The 25,991-nt window shown below is 46.0% G+C and overlaps 1 non-coding gene across 1 annotated transcript; it reads right to left on the reverse strand.

Annotated features, from left to right (window-relative positions):
• Nucleotides 1-24,269: 24,269 nt before the first annotated feature.
• Nucleotides 24,270-24,376, reverse strand: LOC130512127 (small nucleolar RNA R71). Its single transcript, XR_008945688.1, has one exon. It is a non-coding gene; the product is annotated as a small nucleolar RNA R71 (small nucleolar RNA).
• Nucleotides 24,377-25,991: the final 1,615 nt, after the last annotated feature.

A 25,991-nucleotide genomic window follows, 5' to 3' on the forward strand; every position in this document is an offset into this window, starting at 1 on the left:
GACCCCTCGTTCCCTCGAGGACGTCTCGACTTTTCCCTTGATAACACTGGATCGGGAGAACAGGGACCAGCTTCCCAAACGCCTCATGCTAGGACAGCTCCCGTGTTCAGTCCACCCCTCACCAGTGCTATGGGAAGCAACATAGAATCGACTAGCTCTATTCCCGATCAGGTTACTGGTCAGAGCGCTCGATTACCTCCTCCACCACCTATTCTTAGGGCAGGAGAAGGAGTATCCGACCCGTCCGGGGGCAGAATGTCAGCTCCGATGTTTCGGGTCAGAAACCTAAACACGAATCCGGGCGAACATCAAAGGACGGATGCTGATCCTACAGCTCGCCCCACTAACCTAACTCGTCAAAATAACCCAATAGCCAGTGAGCAAATCAGCCCACCGAGCACTTGGAAAAATGATCGAACACGATTCCATCAGGGACCTGTTCGCCAGGTACATGTTCGTCAGGTACCTAACGATGACCCGACTGTCCTTCCTCTAGAGGGACCTGAGGCTATTCGTAGATATATGGAGCGGACTCACGCAGCTCTCCAAAAACTGGGTGCTCAAGTCCACAAGGCAATGAGCTCAGCTCCCGAAATCGAGAGCTTGATTGAGGATACCTGTGGAACTCCATTCACTGACAGAATTGCCAGCTCTTACGTAAGAGATACCCGAAAAATTAAGATCCCCAAATACAACGGGACCTCAGACCCGAAGGCCTACCTAAGAGCCTTCCGGCTAGCTATCGTGAAGGCTCACTTCACGAAAGAAGAATGCGATGCAGGTTACTGCAGGACATTCGCCGAAAACCTTGTCGGAACAGCCCTCGAATGGTTCTCTGGTCTTGAACCAAATTCGATAGACAGTTTCGACCAGTTAAGTAATGCCTTCATGAAGCAATACTCAACTCACATCCTAAAAGCAAGCATCCGAGGCTGACCTCTGGAAAATTAAACAAGGAGTGGGAGACTCGCTACGAGCCTACATCGAAAAATTCAGAGCAGTGAAACTAAGCTCTCGAATCCCAATGATCTAGTTACCATCGAGGCTCTCAGGAGAGGTCTCTGGTATAAATCAGAACTTTGGTCGGAGCTAACGCTCAATCCTCCCCCAACTATCGACAATGCTCTTCATAGAGCCTCCAGATATGTTAACCTGGAAGAGGAAAAAGCTGCACTGGATAAACTCCACAAAAAATCCCAGAGTCATTCGAAAAACGAAACCTCAGAAGCAAGAGGACCTCATAAAAAAGGGGAACCCTCGAAATAATCAGACCCAGGGGGAACACTCCTATGCAATCGAGGAAGATAAAGAAGGAAAACCTGTCGCCGCAGCAAATAAAACCCCTTGGTCAAAAGGACGTGATGAGAACAAACATTGCTCTTACCATGATCGGAAATGGCACGCACCCAAGGAATGTTGGGACCTCCAACGACAACTGGCAGTTAAATTTGCTGCCGGAGAAATAAAGGGCTTAGACCTCAAGAAACCACAGCCCTACCAAAAAAGAGGTCCCAGAGATACCTCACCGAAATGAGAAAGGCCTCGTGAAAAAGAGACCGATTCACCACCCCCAGCTCCTAAGAAAAGAGTCGACATGATCCTCGGGAAGCTCCCCCAAGGAAAAAGCCTACAAGTTGAGGCCCTCCTGAGCAAACCGCTACCTCAATCGAGCCCCAGCTCAAAGGTAGACTACATCCTCGGAGGATCCGATATGTGTCAAGACTCCGTTAATTCTATTAAAACTCATGTACGGAAGGCTGTGTCTAACACTCAATCCAAGCCTCCTAAACCCGAGTCGAACACTAAGATTTCCTTTTAGGAAAGTGAGACGTCAAACCTTGACAGACCTCACGACGATGTCCCGTCACCTTGAACATCGTAGGGTACGAAGTACCCAAGCTCATGGTAGACACCGGGAGCTCCGTCGACCTCATTTTCTATAACGCCCTAAAGGGGATGGAAATAGATGAGTACGAAATCATCGACCAGAAAGCTAGCCTCATAGGCTTTTCCCGAGAAACAACTACCTCATTGGGAACTATTAAGCTCCCAATTATAGCTGGTGGAATCATGAAAATGATGAATTTCGTAGTCATCGACAGACCTTCCCCGTTTCACGCGATCCTAGGAAGACCTTGGATCCATAAGATGAAACAGTAGCTTCAACTTATCACCAATGTGTGAAATTCCCGACACCTGAAGGGAGATCTACCGTGCATGGTAACCAAAAGATCTCCAGGATCTGTTACCTGGGAGGATTCGAAATTCTCAAAGAATCACCCCAATAGCAATTACAGATCCAGGAGGGTCGTGAGATACAACAGAATATTCGAGGTCCCCCTAAGAACCTCACCGAGCAAGTTAGTATCGACGACTCAAATCCTAAAAGCAAGTGAGTATCGGATTCGAGCTACCTCTCGAGACTAAGAAGGAGCTCATCGACTTTCTAAAAAGCAATGTCGGAACCTTTGCATGGACCACCAGTGACATGAAGGGTATAAACGCCGACGTCACTACTCACAAGCTTAATGTAGACCCCACTTTCAAACCGATCAAACAAAAGCGTCGCAAGCTAGGCCTAGAAAAGGCTCAAGCTGTTAACGACGAGGTTGACCGACTTACGAAAGCTTGGTCCATTCGTGAGGTCCATTACCCAGACTGGCTAGCTAATCCAGTAGTTGTAAAAAAGAAGAACGGGAAATGGAGAATCTGCGTAGATTTCACCGACCTAAATAAAGCTTGTCCCAAAGACAGCTTCCCGTTACCTCACATCGATCGTTTGGTCGAGGCCACTGCTGGCCACCAGCTCCTGTCCTTCATGGATGTCTTTTCAGGGTACAATCAAATCATGATGGATCCCGACGATCAAGAGAAAACCGCATTCATAACTGAATGAGGGACCTATTGCTATAAGGTCATGCCATTCGATTTAAAAAATGCAGGAGCTACCTATCAAAGGCTAGTGAATAAAATGTTCGCTGGCCAGCTCGGGAAAACCATGGAGGTCTATATTGATGATATGCTAGTCAAATCCTCAATTGGAGAAAACCACATTTCCCACCTAAGGAATGCTTCGATATCCTCAACAAATACGATATGAAGCTCAACCCTGCTAAGTGCACCTTCGGGGTACTTTCAAGCGAGTTTCTCGGCTACCTCGTAACCGAAAGAGGCATCGAAGCCAACCCGAAACAGATAGCTACCTTTCTGTAAATGCCGTCACCTAAGACAACCAGAGAGGTACAGAGATTGACTGGACGAATCGCAGCATTAAATCGATTCATATCCAGGTCCACCGATAAGTGCCTCCCATTCTATGAACTTCTAAAAAATAATAAGAAGTTCTTATGGGACGAAAAGTGCGAGGAAGCCTTTAAACAATTGAAAGCTTACTTCTCCGAACCTCCGATCCTGGCTAAACCAGTATGGGAGAACCGCTATATCTTTACCTCGCCGTATCAACCGCTGCAGTTAGTGGTGTGCTGGTACGAGAAGAGCAAAACGAACAAAGACCTGTCTATTATACCAGCAAGAGTCTGATAGACGCCGAAACTAGATACCCTACTATGGAAAAACTAGCTCTAGCTGTCGTAACAGCTGCCAGAAAATTGTGACCTTATTTCCAATCGCACTCAATCGTCGTAATGACTTCACAACCATTGCGAACAATTTTGCACAGCCCTAGCCAATCATGACGATTAGCTAAATGGGCAATAGAGCTCAGTGAATACGATATCGAGAATAGACCTCGAGCAGCAGCAAAAGCTCAGGTCCTTGCCGATTTCATAATCGAGCTAGCTTCCGAACAACTAGACTTGGAAACGGAAGCTCCGAAGTGGAGTCTGTACATTGACGAGCCTCGCCAAGACAAGGTTCCGGCATCGGTCTAAGGCTGACCTCCTCAGCTGGAGAAACCATCCGAACAATCCTACAGGCTCGGATTCAGCACTTCTAATAACGAGGCTGAATACGAAGCATTAATTGCAGGATTAAAACTCGCCCTAAGCCTCGGAATTCGAGAGCTGAACGCTTATAGTGATTCACAGCTAGTAGCTAGCCAATTCCACGGCGAGTATGAAACAAGGGACGAAAGAATGGGGGCATACCTAGAAGTTGTCCGGAACCTCACTAAGCAGTTCAATAGATTTGAACTAACGAGGATCCCACGAGGAGAGAACTCCTCAGCAGACGCGCTGGCTGCTCTAGCGTCAACATCAGATCCCCTCGTAAAACGGATCATTCCCGTAGAGGGAATCGAAAAGCCAAGTATCGACATAGCTACCAAAGCTGAGATCGATAGCAAGCCGAAAGAGCAAACGGAAGGTAGCTACCCCCAGACGGTAGCAACCCAAGTTCTTACAACGTACTGGTTCCCAAAAACCAGAATTCGTAGCTTTAAAAAGCATACCTCCGGGGGCAAGATCCAGACCTCGGATTCACCTGTCTACGCAGCCAGGACCAGGAGTCGTTCTGCTTTTGAAAGCGCATCCGAAGAAATGACCTAGACTCCGGAGAACAACACCAGAACTGGAGATATTCCTCAGAATTCAGACTCCTTCGAGCCTAATCCGACCAATATCTCCGGGGGCAATAAGACATCAGGTCACGACACTCAGGGACCTGAACAAGACACATCAGGTCACGACACTCAGGGACCTGAACAAGAACCGCCCTCATCTCTTCATGACAAAATCATTGGGAGAGAGGATTGGAGAATACCAATCATGCAGTACATCTTGGAGGGTAAGATCCCCCCCCCCAATAAGTGGGAGGCCCGAAAACTCAAAGCATTAAGCGCAAGATTTGCATAATCGAGTCAGCCCTCCATAAACGAAGCATTTCCGGACCTTACCTAAAATGCGTCCATGGCCTCGATGCTATCAATCTTATGAAAGAAATGCACGACGGCTCCTGTGGAAACCACTCTGGGGGCAGAGCTCTAGCTATCCGAATCAAAAGACATGGCTATTTCTGGCCCACCATGATCGCTGACTGCGAGGTTTACTCCTCTTCATGTGATAAATGCCAAAGGCATGCACCGATTATACATCAGCATGCGGAAAAACTATCCTCAATATCTGCTCCGTTCATGAGGTGGTCCATGGACATCGTAGGACCACTCATACGTCAGGAAGGGGAAGGCAGAACCTACGCTTCCTCTTGGTCTTGACAGACTACTTCACAAAGTGGATAGAGGCTGAAGCTTTCCAACAGATAACTAGATTCGAAGTCGAAGGATTTGTGTGGAAAGACATTGTCTGCCGCCACGACGTCCCGTATGAGATCGTAACCGACAACGGAGGACAGTTCATTTCTCGCGACTTCAAAGCATTTTGCGACAACTGGAATATCCGCCTTACCTTCTCAACACCTCGACGACCTCAAGGTAACGGTCAGGTGGAGGCTGCTAATAAGTCAATATTAGCAAACCTCAAGAAATGCCTCAGAACCAACAAGAAAACCTGGTCTGAAAAGATACATGAAGTACTTTGGGCATGTCGAATCACCCCGAAAAAGGCTACAGAGGAAACCCCTTTCTCTTTAGCCTACGGAATGGAAGCTGTCGTTCCGGCGGAAACCTCCACTGGGAGCCTCCGTCGAGAGCTCTGTACGTCTGATCCCGATGCTAATGACCAGCTCTTATCAGACAGCCTCGATTTAATCGAGGAACGACGAGACCGAGCTTTGCTTCGGATTTAAAACTATCAGCAGGCAATGGCTCGACATTATAATTCCAAAGTCAGGCCTCGACAATTTGTTGTAGGTGACCTGGTACTTAAGAAGGTTTTCGAAGGAACCAAGGAACCAGATGCTGGGAAGTTAGGAACCAATTGGGAAGGTCCTTACCGGATTATCCACGTGGTACGACCTGGCGTCTATAAGCTCCTGAAGGTGCGAACCGGAGTACCTGAAATCAGATTGTGGAATGCCACAAATCTGAAGAAATACTATCATTAGGTACTTAAATTCCTCGAATTACGTTAGGCTTGACCTCTTGACTGGGTACGTAGGCAATTGTGTTATGAGTGCAACCCCAATCTCATTTTAACACTATTTACACCATGGCGAAAGGGGGCATATGTTTGAGAACATATAGCCCAAACATCGATTGTATGATTATTGTGATACCATGTATCCTATTATCAATAAAGCAATTATCTTCGATACCTTGACTTTTTAACAAATTCAGGTCTCTACGAACCTGAACCTAAGGTCTTAAAATCCTTCGAACAAACTCAGGTCTCTACGAACCTGAACCTAAGGTCTTAAAATCCTTCGAATAAATTCAGGTCTCAATGAACCTGAACCTAAGGTCTTAAAATCCTTCAAACAAAATCAGATCTCCACAGATCTGAACCCAAGGTCTTAAAATCCTTCAAACAAATTCAGGTTCCCCAAAGTCGGGACCTAAGCTCATCAAAAACTCCAAACGAACTCAGGATCCCGGAATCCTGAAACTAAGGTCTTAAAATCCTTAACAAAAACTAAGGTCTTAAAATCCTTAGCAACCTCAAAGGTCTTAAAATCCTTATCAAAAACCTAAGGTCTTAAAATCCATAGTAACCTCAAAGGTCTTAAAATCCTTATTAAAAATCTAAGGTCTTAAAATCCATAGTAACCTCAAAGGTCTTAAAATCCTTATTAAAAATCTAAGGTCTTAAAATCCTTAGTAACCTCAAAGGTCTGAAAATCCTTATCAAAAACCTAAGGTCTTAAAATCCTTAGTAACCTCAAAAGTCTTAAAATCCTTATCAAAAACCTAAGGTCTTAAAATCCTTAGTAACCTAAAGGTCTTAAAATCCTTATCAAGTTTCAAAAGGTCTTAAAATCCTAAGCGAAACTTCAATGGGTCTTAAAATCCCACAAACGAATTCAGGTTCCCGTGGAACCACTCCTAAGGTCTACAGAGCAGCTCAGGTTCCTAAGGATCCAAAGCTAAGCTCAACGTATCAGGAACTCCTTCTAAGAATCCTCGTAATCGAATACACTCAAAATCTTCGAGACCTGATAAGTCATTGGACATTGTATCTGATAATCACGATACATGTCCTAACCGAAACTACCACTTGACAAAAGTCAATCTCATCCAAGAAACGATCAAACCAAGTCAAATGACTTTATACGATAAACAAAACCAAAATTTGAATAAAAGGGTTTAAAAGCCTCCCCAGGCTAACGAGGGTTCAGAAGACCCTAAAACAAGTCAAGGTTTATAAAAGCCTCCTCAGGCTATAAGTCTGAAACATAAACAAAGCCCATTGGGCAAAAGTCATGAAAAGCAACATTACAATTCAAAAAGAGCCACAGCTCTTAGACATCATTATCACGGGAGCTCATCCCGACATCCTTGTCTCCCTCGACTGGATCACTTTCTTTGGCTGGATCTCCCTCATCTGCCTCCTTGTCATCGCCCATCTTGGACGTCTCGACTGGAGCTGAATCAGGGCACACCAAACCTAAGTTAGAACCATACTCTCTGGAAAAGGATAGATTAAACATGTTAGTCTCGAAAGTACCTGAACTCTCTGAGAATTGAGGAATGGAAAGCTTGCTGGCCGAGAAGTCGGATACTTGCTCCTTTTCATACGCAATCGTAGCCATCAGATTAAGCAAAGGAAATCTTCAATAAAGTTAACTGTTGCTCGAGATCTCAACAAAAAGATTGATGCTCGGCGGCTAGGTCTAGCTTCCGAGATAAGGAATCTTATCTCGAAAGCTGGGGGCAACTGTTGGGCCCAAATATGACCCCCTAGCTAGTAATAGACTAAGAAATGATAACAGGCCGCGAAAGGCCCATCATGAATTCAATCTTCAAAAACAGCTAAGTCAGATCCGGAGGCTGTGAGCTGGAGATGTTCATCAGAGAGGTCAAGGAAAAGAGGCAGCTCGTTGACAAGTAAACAGGCGCAGGACCCGGTCAAAGAGGTGGACAAATAAATAGGCGCAGGACCCGGTCAAAGGGGAGCTGTTACAAATCCCTCAAATCACGGAGAGGATCTCGGGAACCTGTTGGTAGCAACTGACGGAACCTGGAGCTATTTAAAGAGAAAATCAATCAAGAAAAAGGGATTGGAATCCATTTTACATACAAGCTCTCAAGCAGTTATTTCTTTCTTTGTAAACATTATAAACATCTCTTGTAAACATTTCTTACCAAAAATCATCAATAAAATCATCATTCATTCTACAAGTTCTTACGGGATTCAGCCCACGATTATCTTTCCCTAATCCTTTTCTAAACTATAAACCTGACCTAAAATCATGAGGTGAGTTTAATCCCTCACAGCCGCCGGGTGGCTAGCCCCGTGCTGGCCGTGGCCGCCGGCGGCTAGCGCCCGTGCTGGCCGTGGCCGCCGGGCGGCTAGCCCCGTGCTGGCCGTGGCCGCCGGCGGCTAGCGCCCGTGCCGGCCGTGGCCGCCGGGCGGCTAGCCTCGTGCTGGCCGTGGCCGCCGGGCGGCTAACCCCGTGCTGGCCGTGGCCGCCGGCGGCTAGCGCCCGTGCTGGCCGTGATCGCCGGGCGGCTGGCCCCGTGCTGGCTCGGGACTTCGGATAACGATCTTCGGTACACGAATCCCAATCCCCGACAATCTGAAGTCTGTACTTCGAGTCTTTCAGGACGAATCATCGAGATTCCGTGTACGAAGCTCCGCTTCTTACTCCAACCTAGGACCGTCGGAAAACTTCGGAAACTCGTAAGATATCGACGGGAAGGAAGATCTCAAATTCTTCGTACGAAACAGCGATGGTTATCTTAAGACACCACTCGTCTTAACTCTACAAGCGAATGAAGAACTTCCGAAGAAATCGTAGAAAACAACGGAAGTCCTGGAAACGCCCCGAAAGGGACCAAACACGATCGGACAGTACATTTACGATTATCTGAGATGGATACGACGATTTACGTTTATCTTTACATAGCAAGATAAATGCTAAATTGCCGAAAGGACAAATGTCAAGTTTCCCGAAGATAAATGTCAAGTTTCCCGATGGAAGCCGACGAAAATGGAAAGAAGCCCGCCCTGCGGCCCAGAAGGAGAATAGACCGTCATAAGAAGGAGTATATAAAGGAGCTTTGGGAGAGGAAGAAAGGCAGAGCAAAAATCTGAGAGAGAGAGAGAGCAAATCCAAAACTTAGGGACTTAGAGAATTCCTGCTAGCTTAGGACTTAGGAGTTAGACTAGAAGAGCAAAGCTTAGAACGTTTTGTCTCCTTTATTTCCGTTGTTTTTCGCTTCAGCGTTTCTCTACTTCCCTTTTTCGGAAGAATATTGTACCACCTATTCAATAAAACGCCTTAGTGCAATTTTTCCGCTACGTTGCTTTATTCTATCAATTTCGTTTGGTTATCGCAGAGAATCCGAGCCTTCAGGGAAAACTAGGTTTACTTAGTTTTCCTTCGATTAACTTAACTAAAATCGACAGTGCGAATTTCGGTTCCCACAGTTGGCGCTAGAAGGAGGGGGGGGGTCGGATTCTCTTACTCAAAAACCTACGATTGGTAACAACAGCATGGCCACATCACCTGTCCGCAACATCGTGTCATTCGGGGACAGAGCAACGGCTGATCAAGCCAAACCTCATGACGAACTCCTCGTTATCAGACTGACGATCCAGGACATCGACGTAGCGAGAATATTGTTCGACACCGGATGCTCGACAAATAGTATATATAAAAACACCCTCGAGAGGATGGGAATCGACCTAAACGCTATCACGGACGATCCCAATCCGATAATCGGACTCTCAGGAAACATCACAATGACCCTCGGCTCGGTCGACCTTTCGGTCAGAGCCGGGAGCGTCACAAAGACGGCAGAATTTTTGGTAGTCGACGGTCCAGCAGCATATAATGCGATCGTCGGGACTCCGTGGTTAAATTCCATGCGAGCGATCCCCTCGACTTTCCATCTGTGCCTCAAATTTCCGACCCTCTCCGGAGTGGAAACAATACCAGGAGATCGTAAAGCGCCGCAATTCTGCTTGGCCGCTGGGTTAAAACGGAAAAACTCTTGAGCCCGAAACTAAACCAAAAAAGCAAGCAACCCATGAACCAGTATCGCAGGACCCTCCAGAAATCTTCTGGCAATCGCAAAGAGCTGAGGTCCTGGAAGGGAAACGTGAGCCCACTTGCGAACCTGTAATTTCGGTCTGCCTCGACGAGACTAACCCAGAGCGGTGCGTAGAGATTGGAGCCAATCTTCGCGATCCGTTGAAAGCAGAACTCATCGCATGTCTCAAGAAGAACATTAACACGTTCGCTTGGGCTGCGGAAGATATGCCGGGAATCGACATTAACATAACATGTCACGAACTCAACATTGATCCAACTCATAAACCCGTAAAACAAAAGAGGCGAAAGCTAGGCCCGAACGGGCGACTGCGGTTAATGAGGAAGTCGAAAGACTCCTCAAAGTTGGATCAATAACAGAAGTAAGATATCCCGACTGGCTCGCCAATCCCGTCGTCGTCAAGAAAAAGAACGGGAAATGGCGAGTATGCGTCGACTTTACCGATCTCAACAAAGCGTGCCCGAAGGATTGTTTTCCGCTTCCGCACATCGACCGTCTGGTCGAGGCGACCGCTGGAAACAAACTCCTATCGTTCATGGACGCGTTCTCCGGTTACAATCAAATCATGATGAATCCCGAAGACCGCGAGAAGACAGCATTCATTACCGACCGAGGAACCTATTGCTACAAAGTAATGCCTTTCGGTCTTAAGAACGCCGGCGCCACGTATCAGCGACTCGTCAATTGGATGTTTGCCGAGCAACTCGGAAAACCCTGGAGGTGTATATCGACGATATGTTGGTAAAATCTCTTGACGAACGCGATCACGTAGTCCACCTAGAGGAATGCTTTGAGAGATTGAACCAGCACAACATGAAACTCAATCCAGCAAAATGCAGATTCGCCGTGGCGTCGGGAGAATTTCTCGGTTACCTCGTAACATTCCGCGGAATAGAGGCCAATCCGAAACAAATCAACGCACTGATAGAAATGGCTTCCCCGAGAACCAAGCGGGAAGTCCAGAGGCTGACCGGACGAGTCGCGGCCTTAAACCGATTCATCTCGCGCTCCACGGATAAGTGTCTCCCTTTCTACGAAACCTTAAAGGGGAACAAAAAGTTCGAGTGGTCAGAGGATTGCGAGAAAGCTTTCCAACAGCTGAAGCAGTATCTGGCCACCCCTCCTATCCTCGGAGAGCCCTTGTTCCTCTACATCGCAGTATCCGCATCAGCAGTCAGTGGCGTCCTGATTCAAGAAGAATTCGGAGAACAGAAACCGGTCTTCTACATTAGTAAAACATTACTAGATGCCGAAACTCGGTACCCGCTGATGGAAAAATTGGCACTCGCTGTCATAACTTCGGCGAGAAAACTTAGACCGTATTTCCAATCTCATACCATCGTGGTGCTTACCACCTTTCCGTTACGGACGATTCTACACAGTCCAAGCCAGTCTGGTAGACTCGCGAAGTGGGCGATTGAACTAAGCGAGTACGATATCGAATATCGTCCGAAGACCTGCACGAAATCGCAGGTACTCGCGGACTTCTTGGTAGAATTACCCACGACGGATTTAACTAACGAGGATCCTGGGTCAACATGGGATCTCCATGTCGATGGATCTTCGACCAAGCAAGGATCTGGAATCGGGATCCGGCTCACTTCGCCGACAGGAGAAATCCTCGAGCAATCATTCCGCTTGGATTTTCATGCATCGAACAACGAAGCAGAATATGAGGCGCTAATTGCGGGCCTACGACTGGCCCAGGGGCTGAAGATTCGAAACATTCACGCTTACTGCGATTCTCAGTTAGTCGCAAACCAGTTCAGCGGAGAATACGAAGCAAGGGATGAAAGGATGAACGCATATCTGAAGGTCGTCCAAGACTTGGCCCACGATTTTCAGCAATTTGCGCTAACCAGGATTCCCCGCTCGGAAAACGTCCAAGCTGACGCTTTAGCCGCTCTCGCCTCAAGCTCGGATCCAGGGCTTAAGAGAATAATTCCCGTCGAATTCATAGAGCATCCAAGCATCGGACCGCCGGTGATCGCCAACCTGATCAGAACACAGATCGAAGGCGCGGAAGAAAACGAAGATCAACCGGAAGACGACGCAGACCAAACAGACTATGGCTGCGACGCTCCCTGGTTAGAACCTATCAAAGCCTACATCGTAGATGGTACCCTACCCACGGAGAAATGGGCTGCCCGGAAAATAAAAATCCAGGCAGCGCGATACGTAACCGTGGAAGGCGAAATCTACAAATGGCGATTCTCCGGACCTCTCATGACTTGTGCGGAAGGAGAAAAGGCGAGAAAAATCATGGAAGAGGTTCATTCCGGATCGTGCGGAAACCACTCCGGCGGAAGGTCTCTCGCAACAAAAATAAAACGCCACGGATTCTACTGGCCAACTATGGTAAAAGATTGCGAGAAGTTCGCTCGGAAATGCGAGAAGTGTCAGCGGCACGCCCCGACAATTCATCAGCCCGCCGAAATCCTCTCTTCTATCTCGTCTCCGTACCCTTTCATGCGATGGTCGATGGACATCGTCGGACCAATGCACAAATCAAAACAAAAACGTTTCCTGCTGGTCCTCACAGATTTCTTTTCAAAATGGGTGGAAGCAGAATCCTACGCAAGTATCAAAGACGTGCAAGTCGAGAACTTCGTTTGGAAAAACATCATAACCAGACACGGTGTCCCATACGAAATCGTAACGGACAACGGGTCCCAGTTTATTTCCACTCGATTCGAGGCATTCTGCGAAAAATGGAAAATACGACTTAACAAGTCTACTCCCAGATACCCGCAGTGCAACGGACAGGCTGAAACCATAAACAAAACCGTCCTAGACGGATTGAAAAAACGCTTGGAAGCCAAAAAGGGACGATGGGCAGAAGAACTCGAAGGAGTCCTTTGGTCTCATCGAACCACTCCAAGACGAGCAACGGGGGAAACTCCATTCGCTCTCGTTTACGGAGCAGAATGCATGATTCCGGCGGAAGTAGAATTCCCCGGCGTACGGGGGAGATTTATTCCCGAACGGGAAGACCTGAACAATGCCATGCTGCTGGATAATCTTGACCTCGTCAACGAACGTTGCGACCAAGCCCTCATTCGAATTCAAAATTACCAGCAGGCCGCCGCAAAATACTACAACGCGAACGTACGTCATCGAAGATTCAAAGAGGGTGATCTGGTCTTGCGAAAAGTCTTCCAAAACACTGCCGAACGAAACGCAGGAAAACTGGGAGCGAACTGGGAAGGACCATACAAAATCATAAAAGTCGTCCGACCAGGTTCGTATCAAATCGCGAACATGCAAGACGTAAAAATCCCGAGAACTTGGAATGCGATGCATCTCAAGAAATACTACCACTAGATCGTAAACGTGGACAACAGAACTACGAGATGGCTTGATCCTCGAAAGAGGTACGTAGGCAACTCGCCAACCGGTGGGTTCAGCTATCCCCCCCGATTTAAAAGGGGGGAGTGGGGTGCGTACACCCGCACGCTCCCACAATTTTCGAAAAAAACTGAACTTTCGAAAACTTTCCGCAAATCAATTCGCCTAACGGCCTCAACAATGGATCCAGTATCCACCAAATAAATCATGAACTATCGCCCGGAAACGTTCCGCGATTTCTAAAAGCCCATAGTCCTTTATGGCATAAGAAAAACAAACTTCAAAGCACTGCGAGACGTCGCTTCGTGCCTGAACATTCGTTTTCGATTAAAACCTTCATACGCCTTCTAAACGGCATCATATCGTTGTTGCTGATCACAACAAACGAACTCTAACGTCCTAAACAGACAAGCCACCTAAGGGTAGGCTCTCTTGCATCCGACAAGGATCCCATAGCGCGCTATACAAAAACTCCAAATTTGGTTCAGCACTTCGTAAAGGAAGTAGCTCGATTCGTGCCCATACAAATCATATAAGCCGATACCACTTCGCGGATTTTAAGACGGTACGAATCAGGTTAAAATCACAAACAGGCAAAACGAAAGCCGATTTGTCATCGCACAGCCTCAGTCTGAGAGTAAACCTAGGTCTTGCCCTAAACCCAGCCTTGCTGGTATCTTAAACATCTCATAGGCAAAGCGTCAACGACGCGAGATCCCAAAACTTGTCTCTTCACTCAAGTCTGTACGTTTCCACGAATTTTCGCGTAAATCGTAAACCGCAGGAAAATCTCGCTTTGTACAAACTACGGATACGGTGATCGTCAGGGAGGCAGGAATGAGACGACAACTCACACCCTGCCCCTCTAACTTCGACAAACAGAAGTTCTAAACGCAAATATTTTATAAACGCGTACCGCGAATTCAACACAACGCCCTAAAAAGGGCAGGGATTCAAAGCCACCAACGGCCAGTCCCGAAATCGTACATGATGGCCAACCAACGGCCGAAATACAATCAAAATAAAAATCCCCTCGGGATTGATCAACCTAGGCGTCCTCCGGGACACCGCCTTCATCCTCCGACTCACCCAAAGCAGGAACAGCCTCGCCATCGCCCTCGCCGACTTCCTCACCACCCTTGTCCGCAACAATTCCAGCATCCTGGACCTCTGGAATTTCCAAGCCCGGGACCAGGGTACCCGAGGATGACGGGCCGGCAAGCTCCGCCGCAGTGCAAGTTCCCATCTCCTCAAAGCGCTGAATCCGCCTCTTAAGACGACGAACTTCCGAGGACTTGCTCTTCTTCTCCTCCTTCGCCTTGAGCAGCGAGCTCACAGTCTTTCCCAGATCACGCTCGAGATCACTGATCCTAGCTTCGAGCGTCGACGTCTGGGCAGCATGAGTGCTCTCAATCGATTGAAGCACAGCCTCGGTACGCTTCAGAGTTTCCCGCGACGAATCCAGCTCCTTGGACAAACGTGTAACCTCCAGTCCGCAATCACCAAGCATCCCGTCGATCAACGACACAAACTGATCACACGAGAGAATGTGAGAATTAAGGGGATAGCAAAGGGAAGAAGGTTTTCACGAAGTACCTTGGAGCGATGCTGCGATAGTCTCGCCGAAGCCTCGCCTTCCTCACTCCTAGTACACCTTTTCCTCTTCGCTGATCCGGCAGCCCCAGCTCTTGAACGTCCTCTCGATGGTGGAACAGCGTTGGACGCGGGAAGTCCCAAGACGATCTCCCTCTTCTTTTCTGGAGGAGGAGGCATGACTTTTGCTGCATCCTCCGAAACCACTATCGGTGCGAAAGGGGAACCCTCCGGACGAGCCTGGACATCGGGTGCTTGCTCCGGAACAACAATCTCTCCAGCAGACAAAGAGACATCGGGTCCAGAGGCTGGAAGTGTGGAGATCGGGACTGGAGTAACATCGGGTCCAAGAACCAAGGCTGCGGGATCCGGAGTTAAAGTGACATCGGATCCGAGAGTCGGAGCCACGGAAGTAGCACTAGGACCTGCCACGCTAGACTCCATCTCAGCACGGCGTCGCTCCATCTTGTCCTGAAAAGAACTGAACCCCTCGACGAATGTCTGCGTAAGAGCAGGAACATCCTGCACCGGCGAGGCTTGGTTAGCTTCACTCATTTCGACATCGGAATCCTTCTTTTCATTTGGAGAGGAAGCCATGTTTTCTGAAATTTGAGAAAAGGAGAGTGAGTGAAAAATGAGAGGGAGATGGGGTGCTACTTATAAGAAATCAAAGGTGGTAGAGTTTTTCGGAATAAAATATTCCTAGCCGAAAATTTCGATTTTCAAATCTTTCGCACGCAAAATCGCTCCCGCATCTTGCATGCTGGGGGGCTAACTGTTGGGGTCAAAAACAGTTATCTCGAAATCAACGGCTAAGTCTATTTGTCATACGAAAAACCTTCCGAAAAACGAACACGAACACCCGTAAACCGAAGGAACCGAGCAGCCGACCCCGGCCTTGGCCGTAGCCGCCGGGCGGCTAGCCCCGTGCTGGCCGTGGCCGCCAGCGGCTAGCACCCGTGCTGGCCGTGGCCGCCGGCCGGCTAGCCCCGTGCTGGCCGTGGCCGCCGGCGGCTAGCGCCCGTGCCGGCCGTGGCCGCCGGGCGGCTAGCCCCGTGCTGGCCGTGGCCGGCGGCGGCTAGCGCCCGTGCTGGCCGTGGCCGCCGGGCGGCTAGCCCCGTGCTTGCCGTGGCCGCCGGCGGCTAGCACCCGTGCTGGCCGTGGCCGCCGGCGGCTAGCGCCCGTGCTGGCCGTGGCCGCCGGGCGGCTAGCCCCGTGCTGGCCGTGGCCGCCGGCGGCTAGCGCCCGTGATGGCCGTGATCGCCGGGCGGCTAGCCCCGTGCTGGCTCGGGACTTCGGATAACGATCTTCGATACACGAATCCCAATCCCCGGCAATCTGAAGTCTGTACTTCGAGTCTTTCAGGACGAATCATCGAGATTCCGTGTACGAAGCTCCGCTTCTTACTCCAACCTAGGACCGTCGGAAAAACTTCGGAAACTCGTAAGATATCGACGGGAAGGAAGATCTCAAATTCTTCGTACGAAACAGCGATGGTTATCTTAAGACACCACTCGTCTTAACTCTACAAGCGAATGAAGAACTTCCGAAGAAATCGTAGAAAACAACGGAAGTCCTGGAAACGCCCCGAAAGGGACCAAACACGATCGGACAGTCCATTTACGATTATCTGAGATGGATACGACGATTTACGTTTATCTTTACATAGCAAGATAAATGCTAAATTGCCGAAAGGACAAATGTCAAAAGAAGCTTTGGGAGAGGAAGAAAGGCAGAGCAAAAATCTGAGAGAGAAAGAGCAAATCCGAAACTTAGGGACTTAGAGAATTCCTGCTAGCTTAGGACTTAGGAGTTAGACTAGCGGAGCAAAGCTTAGAACGTTTTGTCTCCTTTATTTCCGTTGTTTTTCGCTTCAGCGTTTCTCTACTTCCCTTTTTCGGAAGAATATTGTACCACCTATTCAATAAAACGCCTTAGTGCAATTTTTCCGCTACGTTGCTTTATTCTATCAATTTCGTTTGGTTATCGCAGAGAATCCGAGCCTTCAGGGAAAACTAGGTTTACTTAGTTTTCCTTCGATTAACTTAACTAAAATCGACAGTGCGAATTTCGGTTCCCACATGAGATTAGCCCCAAACTATAATTGCTAAGTTGTGATACTCATCAAATGGATTGCACCCTATGCTTGTTTTAGATTAGCTAACTAGAACATAGATCACTAGGATCTTTGATTATCTTGAATTATCCATTTGAGCTTGCCTGTCTCCCGTTGAGAAGAACGACAGTTCCTCCTTGAGACCTTGTATATTCGGCTCGCGCCTAGGCAGATCTAGAAGCCGTCGATCGATATCCCGACAGGTGAATCGATCGGCGATGCGAAAGGTGTATCGCTCGATATCTCAAAAGGATATTTTAACCAGTGACACTTCACTTGAGTTAAGCGGCTGAGATCTATAGTATCATGCAAGCAACTTGTTAAAGCATTTATAGAGATTATAATCTCCATTCCTGAATAGAAACCCTATGTCTAGTACTCTTTATCACATTTAAACAACATATCATATTGTTAGTTAGAGCAACTACCTTGCTCATTTTAGGAATTGTTATTTTTATTTCTATCATATAAACCAACATTGCCTAGGATTGATTAGTAGATTTTATTTAATTGGTTCCCTAGCTCCTCGTGATTTGATCCCTAAGTACTATAGCTGTACCTCTTATTTGAGAGAGTAAGCTCTACTGGGTAATTTGAGCACTATCAATTACAGAATGAGCTGAGGGACTTGTCAGTATAAACCCACCAGACCATTGACAGGAAGGTTGGCAACATCGAATACATTGAGAATTCCTTGAGGAAGCTTCAAGATACAGTCCTCAAGATAGATAAGAAACAGCTAAGATCAGATGATGCCACAAGAAGCTTCACTGCCACATGGTTCAACAGTAGGAGACACAAAATTGATGATTGTTGTCCAATGATCAGCAAATTCTGCACCCCTGAGTCACACACCTACCACAGTCAAGCTAAATGACTATAACAAAGCGCTGAGTGGGAAACAACCCACTATTAGGTTTTCTTTTATTTTCTTTTTCAGTTATTTTTCATTTTTGCTTTTATTTTTTCGGATTTATTTTGCAGTTTATATAAGATCCGAGTAGAATGATGATTCCGTCGACCGACACGTACCATTCATATCGCTAGACACCACACGACCATTACTAACGATCGACGTACACCTCTACGAATCGATCGACACCTTGTCGATCAGGTTTAATCGTTCTCTCTTGTTATATTTATTTATTATGATTTATTTTATTTACCTCACTCCGGCTGTGTTACACTGGGACAGTGTAATTTAAGTCTTGGGGAGAGTTTACTAATATGTGTTTTTATTTTGGTTTTTATTTAAAATGTTTTTCAAAATTATTTTTCACATAAATATTAAATAGGAACATTGATATAGATTTATATTTGATTGTCTCACCATTGTTTAGCACCATTCTAGATTTACTGATTGCAGATAGTACTAAAGATGCTAAAGTGGATCAACCTGTCATCTATATACACTAGCTGAGATTGTTTGAAGGAACCAAAGCTGACCTCCAACACTAATACTGACTTATTTGCTTGTCTCGGGGTTTGAAAATTACTGGATCGGAATCCTCTTACAAGTCTGGAAGGTAAAAAGCCTGTGTGTTTCTGGTTCCCTTCCTTCTCTCTCTTCGGCATCTCAAAGATCTAAGTTTATGTCATAAAAGATTGAAATGATTTCTTGAGAGACAGAGGGGTAGGAGCGTCTCCTGCGACCCCAGTATTCTAAATCTCAAGGATGATCACACATTGTGGAAATGAGGGATAGGTAAATTACCAAAGATCCCATTATTCGCTACACTTTGTCAAAAATGTATGAGTTACAATGCATATGTCAATGAGATAGACTAGATGACCTTTGTGGCATCGAAACCTGTTGAAATTGAAACTAATAAGAGATTCAGAGAAGAGAGATGAGGGGAGAAAGGGATCAGAGAAGACTACTTGTGTGTTCAAATACTTGTTTGAGTTGAATCCATGTGTCCTTTGATCGATACTCCCAAGGTAAAGCCTGCACTTTTATTTTATGTCAAGAAATGAGGTTAGTAGAGGGGAATGTCAGATGAGATTTGCTAAGTTGTTGACTAGATGAAATTGTTTGCTAAGCTAGGATAAGGCATAATGAACTTCTGTGATTAGGATGTTTAGATATGAATTGCAAACCCATAGAGTGATGACTTCAATATTTTGAATCTTTGAGTTCCTACTGTTTTCAAACCTTTTCCAAAGATTACTGTTTTTGCTTGAGGATAAGCAAATGAGTAAGTCTGGGGGAGTTGTGATAGTGCCCAAATTACCCAGTAGAGCTTACTCTCTCAAATAAGAGGTACAGCTGTAGTACTTATGGATCGAATCACGAGGAGCTATGGAACCAATTAAATAAAATCTACTAATCAATCCTAGGCAAGGTTGGTTTATATGATAGAAATGAAAATAACAATTCCTAAAATGAGCAAGGTAGTTGCTCTAACTAACAATATGATGGGTTGTTTAAATGTGATAAAGAGTGCTAGATATAGGGTTTCTATTCAGGAATGGAGACTATAATCTCTATAAATTCTTTAACAAGTTGCTTGCATGATACCATAGATCTCAGCCGCTTAACTCAAGTGAAGTATCACTGGTTAAAATATCTAGATCTCTGGCCACACCTTTCGCATGATGACACAAAAGAAGAGTCGGTCGATATCCTTTTGAGATATCGAGCGATACACCTTTCGCAGCGCCGATCGATTCACCTGTCGGTATATCGATCGACGGCTTCTAGATCTGCCTAGGCGCGAGCCGAATATGACCACAAGGTCTCAAGGAGGAACTGTCGTTCTTCTCAACGGGAGACATGCAAGCTCAAATGGATAATTCAAGATAATCAAAGATCCTAGTGATCTATGTTCTAGTTAGCTAATCTAAAACAAGCATAGGGTGCAATCCATTTGATGAGTATCACAACTTAGCAATTATAGTTTGGGGCTAATCCCAAAAACCTATTTAAACCCTAGATCTATCAAGTAGACTACTCAGACATAGCTAACAATTCTTAACAATAGATAGATGAAAGAATTGCATAGATAGAATAAAGTAGAAATACAAAAGGAGATGAGAAATCTCTCCAATCTCTCTCAAACAAATAAAACTCTAGTCTCTCTCTCACACTCTCTGCTTTGAGGGTTGATAAAATCACGAGGAGTAAGGGAACCAATTAAATAAAATCTACTAACCAATCCTAGGAGAAGTTGGTTTTAACGATGGAAATAAAAATAGCAATTCCTAAAATGAGCAAGGTAGTTGCTCTAGCTAACAATATGATGGGTTGTTTAAATGTGATAAAGAGTGCTAGACATAGGGCTTTTATTCAGGAATGAAGATTATAATCTCTATAAATACTTTAACAAGTTGCTTGCATGATACTATAGATCTCAGCCGCTTAACTCAAGTGATGTATCACTGGTTAAATAATCTAGATCTCTGGCCTCAACTGTCGTATTGTTGACACAGAAAAAGAGTCGATCGATATCCTTTTGAGATATCGATCGATACACCTTTCGCAGCGCCGATCGATTCACCTGTCGGGATATCGATCGACGGCTTCTAGATATGCCTAAGGGCGAGCCGATAATGAACACTAGGTCTCAAGGAGGAGCTGTCGCTCTTCTCAATGGGAGACAAGCTAGCTCAAATGGATAATTCAAGATAATCAAATATCCTAGTGATCTATATTCTAGTTAGCTAATCTAGAACAAGCATAGGGTGCAATCCATTTGATGAGTACCACAACTTAGCAATTATAGTTTGGGGCTAATCCCACAAACCTATTTAAACCCTAGATCTAACAAGTAGACTACTCAGACATAGCTAAGCAATTCATGACAATGGATAGATGAAAGAATTGCATAGATAGAAATAAGTAGAAATACAAAAGGAGATGAGAAATCTCTCCAATCTCTCAAAAACAATAAAACTCTAGTCTCTCTCTCACACTCTCTGCTTTTTCTCTTGAGTTGTCAAAAGCTTGCTTCTTTCGAAGGTTGCCGTCAAAAAACACTTAGCAGGAATATTTAAGCATTTCCATTAGGTTAAAAACTCGTCAGGGGCAATCTCGTAATTTTATGAAGTCTTGGTGAAGTAGTCGGCTAAACCATTTCGTCCTCGATATCGGTCGACAACACTGATGTGTATCGATCGATTATAATCTTCTAGTACGCGGATCTTCTCAGCTACATCGATCGACAACTCATGATGAGTATCGATCGATTCTTATCGTAATGTTGACTTCCGACTTGGTCTTGAATGTTCAACTCGGGTGTATCATCTCTTGTACTCCAAAATGCTCCAAAAACATCACTTTCTCACAAAATGCTCCTGAACCTGAAAACATACCTAACAGGCTAGAAAACAGATTAAATATATAATAAAATACTAGTATACCATGGTTAAAAACGGGTAAAATCCATGGTATATCAACCACCACATTAGCTAGCCATTCCGGGTATTGTACCTCTCGTATGAATCTGGCATCCAGTAGATTCTTAACCTCTTCGTTGATTATTTCATCCCTTTCAGGGGCGAACTTCCTCCTCTTCTATCTGACAAGGGGATGCATTGGATCCACTTGAAGTTAATGCATGATGACGTCGAGATCAATTCCAGGCATGTCCTCATGGGACAAGGCAAAGCAGTCGGAGTTGGACCTCAAGAAGTCGACCAATCTCCTTCTTAGCCCTTCTGGGAGCTTGGAGCCTATCTTCAAGTTTCGACCCAAGTTCCCTTCCACGAGTGGAACCTCATCCATCTCCTCCACTTCCGGCTCTTCGGTATGCGGGGTCAGAAGCTTCTTCTGTAATTGCTATAAGACCTGATTCTTTCCCTTTAGGGTAGTCTGATAGCAGGACCTGGCATTTTCCTGATCTCCCTTGACCGCCTTAATGCCCCAGGGAGTTGGAACTTGACCAGTTGATGCAGAGTCGAAGGTACGGTTCCATGTCGTGGATCTTGTTGGGGAAAATATCCAGACATAAGTTTTCTCCAGCTTCCAGATAGGTCCTCGACTTTCGGACCCTTGCTCAAGAAGAAACCAGGGTCCAACCCCTGCCATAGGTCCGAGATCCTTGATTGGATCGACCCTTGAAGCAAAATAAAAGTTTTCCGCCTAAAGGGAAACTTCCATTTTTCCGATTATGGAAGAGTTCCATTACTTGAAGCCGACGTCTACACTTATAAAAGGAGAGCCCAAACCCTAGAACGAGGGATCGACTTTTCTAGACTAAGAGATTAGGGTTAGGCGGCTAGAACTAAGGTTCATACACCATCAAACGTTGTAGTCTGATATATGGTGTTTTTCACATCATTATATATATGTTTTCATTTGTTTCATGTCACTAATTCGTGTCAGTCTAGTCCTTTTGACCTTTTACAGGTCTGGAGTTGGTAGAAGAGAGAAGAGAAGGTGCATGAAGAAAAGATGTCCTTTTGGAGCAATCCTGCGGAGAACATTCAAGTAGAACAGTCCCGAGACTGTTCTATCTCAAGCGGAACAAGCAGACGGAGTGATCCGGAGATTGTTCCCGACGAATATGGAAACTCCTATTTCGGGAATTAAAGCCCTGTTGCCCTAATCTCTTTTCTTCTCATTGGCACCTCCATATAAAACGCCATTTATCATTTTATTATTTTCTTACGCTAGTTTTTACAAGAGAACACTGTGATTTGCGATCTGCAACTTGTAAGGGAGAAGAATCCATCCTCTCATAGAGAAGATCATCTGAACTCTATTGTTTCATACTCTGTTCTTATGCAATTTTATTCAGGATTTATGTCTTTGATTCTCTGCATCATGATCGAGTAGTAGCCTTGCTCGCCTAGGTTTTTAGGGTGTTGAGACATGAGCTAAACATAGATAAGCGATTCCATAACTGTTCTTCATTCATACTGTTCTTACTGCTTTCATTAATCTGATCACTTGATGTTAGATCACTAGTTCATCACCTAGTTAACCGCTTAGGAGATAACTTGACATGTATTGAATGAGCTTAGTATCCCTAATCAGCGAAAGTAGATATTAGGGTGGTAAGTGAACTGATCGGACCTGTTCTCTAAAGCTTGCAATCGATTCTCATCCCAACAACAGTTAGTTGGTGAGATCGATATGCAAAGCGATCACTGCCACGACAGTGGAGTGTTCCAGCTGAGTGATCCGAGTTCTAGAAAGCACTTCATCGCGCTTGAATAATTGTTTGGCTCCAATTCAACACCCAATGAAATACCCTAGGCTAGCTCCTTGTTAAATTGAATCAATCTCGTGTTTTACTTGTTAACTATTGTTTCTTTAAAACCAAAATCATATCTTCTTCTTAGCTTGAATTCGAAACTCATAGAACTAGAGTGTAGACTGGTCCTCTGGAATTGAATCTCAAATACTACAATTGCAACTGTTAACTTGGCAGTAGCAAGGATTCATTTTTAGTGTATCAAGTTTTGGCGCCGTTGTCGGGGACCAGATTTTTTACCTCTAATTTTCGGTTTCATATCTAGTGTAAGATATCTAACTCGTGTTTATTTCTTTGTTTCAGCTGATGATCCAGGTGCATGACCAGTAGGCATACTCGGAGCAACGCACAAGGACCATTGCATCAGCTTACCAACGAAGAACTAGCGAGATTAGAACGACATAACCGTCAACAGCCGAGATCTATGAACACCAACATGGGTGATCACCAGAATGATCTCACTGCTGCGTTTTCACTCATGCAACAACAGATGCAGCAAACGATCCAAGCGCAGCAAGCTGCTGCCGAGCAAGCTGCCTCTGAATGCTGCGAATCAGCAGAACCAACCGGAGGAGGTTGTTCAGATCGGCCAGAGAAACTTACTGCGTGATCTGCCTGCTACGCGATCTGCCATCAACCCTCCACCGTGCACTAGGCAAGACTTTGAGATCAAGCCAGCCTTGATAAGTCTAGTGCAAAGGAAGATCTTCAATGGACTTCCTGCTGAGATACCGATGGACCACATCGAGCACTTTGACAAGATGTGTGGTTTCATTAAAGCGAATGGAGTACCACCCGATTACATCAAGTGTACTCTGTTCCCTTCTCTATTGATGGGAAAGCTTCTCACTGGCTAGATTCCCTACCTACTGGATCACTCACGACTTGGGAACAAGTCCGATCTGCTTTCTTGAGTCACTTCTACACGAAATCAAAGACGGCAGCTCTGAAACAGAAGATCGCGACCTTCGAACAGCTAGTAGACGAGCCGTTCTGTGATGCATGGGAGCGATTCAATGTCTACCGCAGAGAGTGCCCACATCACGGTTTTGAGGAAGACTACCTGCTGGGAGTGTTCTACGATGGAGTAGGCTGGGAGTACAAGAACGCTTTGAACTCAGCCAGTAATGGAGATTTCATGGCCCAGTCCACTCAAGGTGCCTTCACATTGATTGAGAACATGGCTTCAAGCTCAGCTGATAATAACCGCGAGACTGATCGCACTCAGAAGGTGAACAGTGTTGATAACAGCAAGATTGATGAGATCTCTGCCAAGGTTGATCAGCTGATTAAGAGCAATCAGAACCATGTATTCATCATGGAAGAATCCCCTCAGGATAAAGCAACCGCGGAAGGTACATCAGAGGCAGATCAGTCGGCTGAGGATCAGCATGAAGTGAGCTATGTGAATGGGCAAGGATTGCAGTTCAAGAACTATCACCCAAACCCTAACGTGAGGAACAATCCCCACCTGTTCAACAACCCTAAACCAGACGATAATGCTCAAGGCAATCAGGGTCAGAACAGTGGATACCAAAGGCCTTATGGCAATTAGGGAAGAACCTTTGTCCTCAGCCCCGCTTAGAATGCCCAGTTCCACAGCCAGAAACAGCCGGTTAATCAGCAGGCTGCACAACCGGCTCAGACTGCTCCGCATGATCATATGAAGAGCCTCGCAAATATGATGAGCCAACTGCTCCAAGGTCAGCAGATCCAGGGAAAAGCACTGAACCAAGTCACCAACGACATCAACACCAGGATGAATCATATGTTTAATAACCTGAGTGCCAAGTATGACAATGTCTCAAGCCATATGAGATAGATGGATATTCGATTGTTCAAACTGCTGAGAGTGTGAAGAGACAGCAAGGAACTCTCCCTGGGAAAACAGATAAGAACCCCAAGGAATGCAATGCAGTGGGTCCAAGGAGTGGAAAGCTGGACCCCAGGAGATTCACATCGGCTGAGAAAGGGAAGCAGAAGGAGTCGGATCAACCGCCTGAAGCTGTACCTACAGATGAGGAAGAGGCATAACAACCTACTGAGACCGTTCCGACTGATGCAGAGCGACCCGCTGGGGTTGTTCCACCGACTGCAGCACCCTGCCCTGCTCGTCAGTATGTACCAAAAGTACCCTACCCTGTTCCAGCCAAGGTTACACGCAAGGATAAGGAGGAGATGAAGTGCAGGAAGATGCTGGAAGACCTAACTGTAAAGCTCCCTCTGATGAGTGCGATCCAGATGATACCATCCATGCGTAGCTTTGTGAAAGGACTGATCTCTAGGAATATATCTGATGACAGCGAGTTCATGATTGTCTCTAAGGAGTGCAGTGCAGTGCTCCAGAACAAAAGGATCAAGAAGCTGGGTGATCCGGGAAAATTTGTCCTCTAGGTTCAGATTGGGAGAACAGTCTTCTCATGCTCACTGGTCGATCTAGGATCAAGCATAAACCTCATGCCATATTATGTGGCTCAACGCCTTGGATACACGGACTTCAAGCCTACCAGGATGTCCCTAGTGTTTGCTGATCGGTCTGTGAAGTCTCCAGCTGAAATCCTTGAAGATCTTCAAGTTTCGGTTGGGAACACACTGGTCCCTGCCGATTTCGTTGTTCTGGAACTCGAGGAGGAGTCAAAGGATCCCCTGATCCTGGGCAGACCAT

Source organism: Raphanus sativus, chromosome 4, assembly GCF_000801105.2.
Source record: "Raphanus sativus cultivar WK10039 chromosome 4, ASM80110v3, whole genome shotgun sequence".
NCBI lineage: Eukaryota > Viridiplantae > Streptophyta > Magnoliopsida > Brassicales > Brassicaceae > Raphanus > Raphanus sativus.